Here is a 4440-nt window from a genome sequence, read left to right as displayed (position 1 = left end):
TTGTAGCCCTGTGTTAGCATGGTGGTGGCTGTTGTAGCCCTGTGTTAGCATGGTGGTGGCTGTTGTAGCCCTGTGTTAGCATGGTGGTGGCTGTTGTAGCCCTGTGTTAGTGAAAAGGACCGAACACTGCTTGTTTAGCGAGTACCACTTCCCCCTGATTTGGCCCATACCTTGTGCGAACTCAGGACCTCTGCCTCGCTAGCACATGAGACCGCCCACCTGCAGCGTGCTACCAGTCGGTGCCACGTGAAAAGATAGCTATTTACTGGTGCAAGTGGGGCCACTTCAGGCTGAGAAGTACGTCTCAGACATCACCATGTGCTACTCTAGCATGTTGGTGGCTGTTGTAGCTCTATGTTAGCATGGTGGTACCTGTTGTAGCCCTGTGTTAGCATGGTGGTGGCTGTTGTAGCTCTGTGTTAGCATGGTGGTACCTGTTGTAGCCCTGTGTTAGCATGGTGGTGGCTGTTGTAGCCCTGTGTTAGCATGGTGGTGGCTGTTGTAGCCCTGTGTTAGCATGGTGGTGGCTGTTGTAGCCCTGTGTTAGCATGGTGGTGGCTGTTGTAGCCCTGTGTTAGCATGGTGGTGGCTGCGGTAGCCCTGTGTTAGCATGGTGGTGGCTGCGGTAGCCCTGTGTTAGCATGGTGGTGGCTGTTGTAGCCCTGTGTAGCCCTGTGTTAGCATGGTGGTTACCAATGACCATGCTAACCTCTCTGCAGCCCGTCCCACTTTCAGATAAGGGCTGAATCATAACACTGAATCAGACATGGATTGTTAAATGGAGAGCAGAGCAGCAGTGAGCCTGGGAGAGATGAGCATGCAAGGAGGAGGAGGAGGAGGAGGAGGAGGAGGAGGAGGAGGAGGAGGAGGAGGTGGAGGAGGAGGAAGTGAGTTTGGTTTGGGATTGACCAGACTGCTGAGGTGTTGTCAGTAGCCTGCCCTAAGCAGTTTGGTACATTATGTAAAACCACTTCAACTATGAAACCTCCCTGCTTACCTTGTATGTGTGCTGACACACACTAGAAATGTGTTTGTGTGTTTCAGCACCATGGACAGCAGCCTGCTACTGGAAACAAGGCAACTCAATAGCCTGAGTTGCTACAGTGACTCCAAGTGATACAAAGTGATGATTGCATAGGCCTCTGGATTAATTCATTTCATGAAATTTGTAAAAACAAAGATTCTCTCTAGAGATCATCATTGGTCAATTACTCTAAATGTCAATCCAAAGCACAACCTGAATTTGAATTATTAGTGTACCAGGGCTCTCCAACCCTGCTCCTGGAGAGCTACCCTCCTGTAGGTTTTCACACCAACCCCAGTTGTAACTAACCTACTTCATGTTATCAACCACCTAATTTTTAAAATCAGGTGCGCTAGATTAGGGTTGGAGTGAAACCCTACACGACAGTAACTCTCCAGGAACAGGGTTGGAGTGAAACACTACAGGACAGTAACTCTCCAGGAACAGGGTTGGAGTGAAACACTACAGGACAGTAACTCTACAGGAACAGGGTTGGAGTGAAACCTTACAGGACAGTAACTCTCCAGGAACAGGGTTGGAGTGAAACCCTACAGGACGGTAGCTCTCCAGGAACAGGGTTGGAGTGAAACACTACAGGACGGTAGCTCTCCAGGAACAGGGTTGGAGTGAAACCCTACAGGACGGTAGCTCTCCAGGAACAGGGTTGGAGTGAAACCCTACAGGACAGTAACTCTCCAGGAACAGGGTTGGAGTGACACCCTTACAGGACAGTAACTCTCCAGAAACAGGGTTGGAGTGAAACACTACGGGACAGTAACTCTCCAGGAACAGGGTTGGAGTGAAACCCTACAGGACGGTAACTCTCCAGGAACAGGGTTGGAGTGAAACCCTACAGCACGGTAGGTCTCCAGGAACAGGGTTGGAGTGAAACCCTACAGGATGGTAGGTCTCCAGGAACAGGGTTGGAGTGAAACCCTACAGGATGGTAGGTCTCCAGGAACAGGGTTGGAGTGAAACCCTACAGGACGGTAGGTCTCCAGGAACAGGGTTGGAGTGAAACACTACAGGACGGTAGGTCTCCAGGAACAGGGTTGGAGTGAAACACTACAGGACGGTAGGTCTCCAGGAACAGGGTTGGAGTGAAACACTACAGGACGGTAGGTCTCCAACAACAGGGTTGGAGTGAAATTCTACAGGACGGTAGGTCTCCAGGAACAGGGTTGGAGTGAAACCCTACAGGACGGTAGGTCTCCAGGAACAGGGTTGGAGTGAAACCCTACAGGACGGTAGGTCTCCAGGAACAGGGTTTGAGAGCCCGGGGTAGACCGTTGTCTAAAAACAGAACTTCACTGCATTTATAGGCCACATAGCTAGATTCAAGAAATATAACGTTAAGTCATGTTTATGTCCAAAAAAAGTATACAACGAACAACAGCTAACATGCACACAGCAAACACATTGTCTGGAGACTGATTCTTCCATGCCACGATGAAACAACAACGAAAAGCATCATAAGTTCAAGGCAAATACATACAGCTAGCCATGGGTATAGGTTTAGTAAGACCTTACCTTCACAGATATTTGAAATGTACCTGGTCGCATCAGCAGGGTTGCTGTCTTGTTAGATCTCTATTCCGACCATCACCGAGGCTGGCACGTGAGTCACCGAAGGGTCGCGGGCAGACTTGGGTGATAATGATGAGTTTATTTCTGTCACTGCTTGACTGAACCCCTAACAGTTGTGTTAACCCCTCCAGTTTCACCATATGACCGATCCCCGCATGGAAAAGTGTCCAAAACAAAACGTTACATTAATAACTATTTAATACGAACTATAAAATGGATTTAAGGCATAGACTAAAATATGAGTTAATAATGTCTACTAAAATCACAACGAAATGATCTCAATATGAATAGTGTTGAGTCCCCGTTGTTTGTTTGTGTCGCTCTCCTCTCGTTCCGCTATCCAACTCCTTCATATAGGATAGAAAAGTCATATAAAGGCCAATTCCAGGCTCCTTTCAATTCACATGCAACGCAAAAACAAAGTATCCAAATCTGCTTAAAATAATCTCAAAATACGTCCAAAGAAACGACAAAAATATATGTTCTGATAAGGCATGCAGCCATATACCACCAGCGCCCGGTTGGACGGAGTTTGATAGGTTGTATTGTGACTGCCTGGTATCTGCTGGATATCTTTAAAATACGGTCCTTACACCCATACCGCGCAAAACAAAAGCATGTGTAACCGTCACAAAGCAGTTTTCCACATTTAGAAGTGGTCAGATTTCCTGTCCCGGGGGTGCTTTGAGAAATAACCGTCAGGGAATTGAAGCTGTTCTTTCTCCCCTCCCGGTTTTGGCTCCACTGTTAGGCTTGTGGCTGCAGTTGGTTCGGTTAGTCCATCAGCGAATGTAGACCGTATTCCTGACACTCGGGTAGTCGCCCTATAATTCCTGTACTGGGCGGCTTGTTCGTTATAACCTTGCTGTGTAGCGTATTTCCTCGCGCTCCCAGCGCAAATGGAAATCAGCAGACAAAAAAAATGATCGGCATTGGTGGTGCTCCAATCGAAAGCGTTGAGATTGAGACAGAAGAAAGAAACCTAGGAAAATATCACCGCTGAATAGAGTAAACCGCGGCTGAGCAGACAGAGCAGAGAAAGTGGTCATTAAAGTCAGCGCTCCTCGTAGCCTATGCCCAAATGTTCATGTAGTATATGGCTGTTGTAAAACTGTGACAAGTTGAATCACTACAGTATCGACTCGTGAGATGTCGACGTGAAGAGCATCCCTAAGAGTTAGATTCGACACCTCTGTCCTATTCTCATCTTCGACAAGAGGACTGTAAGATCATAGAAACGCATCACCTTAATTGCCCACTTTTCGTGAAGCGGTTATGAGCAGCTGCAAATTTATAGGCTAGACTAGTTTACTCTCACTGCAAGTTTTGTTATATTTCTGTCCATTTTGGTAGATTTCAACATTGTCTGTCTTTATAGGCTTTTTCAGACATTTCTCGCGGCTGTTTGTGTATTTCAGCAGCACGGCCTCATCAACATGCGAAATGAGTCTGTTTCATCACCATGGATAACAACTTAGCTATAATAATGCATAGGTGTTATACTCCTTCCAATGCATACGGAATTATAATATAACATTTATAATAATTCATAAAACATGTATAAACACTTGTAAGTGTTTATAATGGCTTATTCATGAAAGTTATTTTAAAGTGTCCAAAGAAACATTGGGAGAAAAGAGAGAGGAGAGAGGAGAGAGCAGAAAGAGAGAGAGCAATAGCACAGAGAGGAGATAGAAAGAGAAAGAGAAAGAGAGAGAGAGAGAGAGAGAGAGAGAGAGAGAGAGAGAAAGAAAGAGAAAGAGAGAGAGAGAGAGAGAGAGAGAGAGAGAGAGAGAGAGAGAGAGAGAGAGAGAGCAGAGATAAAGATT

General features: G+C 46.4%; 1 protein-coding gene across 1 annotated transcript in view; it reads right to left on the bottom strand.

Annotated features, from left to right (window-relative positions):
* LOC123998750 (protein FAM163B-like) overlaps positions 1–3861 on the bottom strand; it is a 63965-nt gene extending 60104 nt beyond the window's left edge. The window contains exon 1 of the mRNA XM_046303873.1: positions 2555–3861. The gene's annotated coding sequence lies outside the window, so the exon portion shown is untranslated. The remainder of the gene's footprint in view (positions 1–2554) is intronic.
* Between the last annotated feature and the right edge of the window lie 579 nt (positions 3862–4440).

The sequence above is a fragment of the Oncorhynchus gorbuscha genome, linkage group LG16, assembly GCF_021184085.1.
Source record: "Oncorhynchus gorbuscha isolate QuinsamMale2020 ecotype Even-year linkage group LG16, OgorEven_v1.0, whole genome shotgun sequence".
Lineage (NCBI taxonomy): Eukaryota > Metazoa > Chordata > Actinopteri > Salmoniformes > Salmonidae > Oncorhynchus > Oncorhynchus gorbuscha.
The sequence above is the reverse complement of the archived record's forward strand: the minus strand, read 5'-3'. Positions and strand labels throughout refer to the sequence as shown.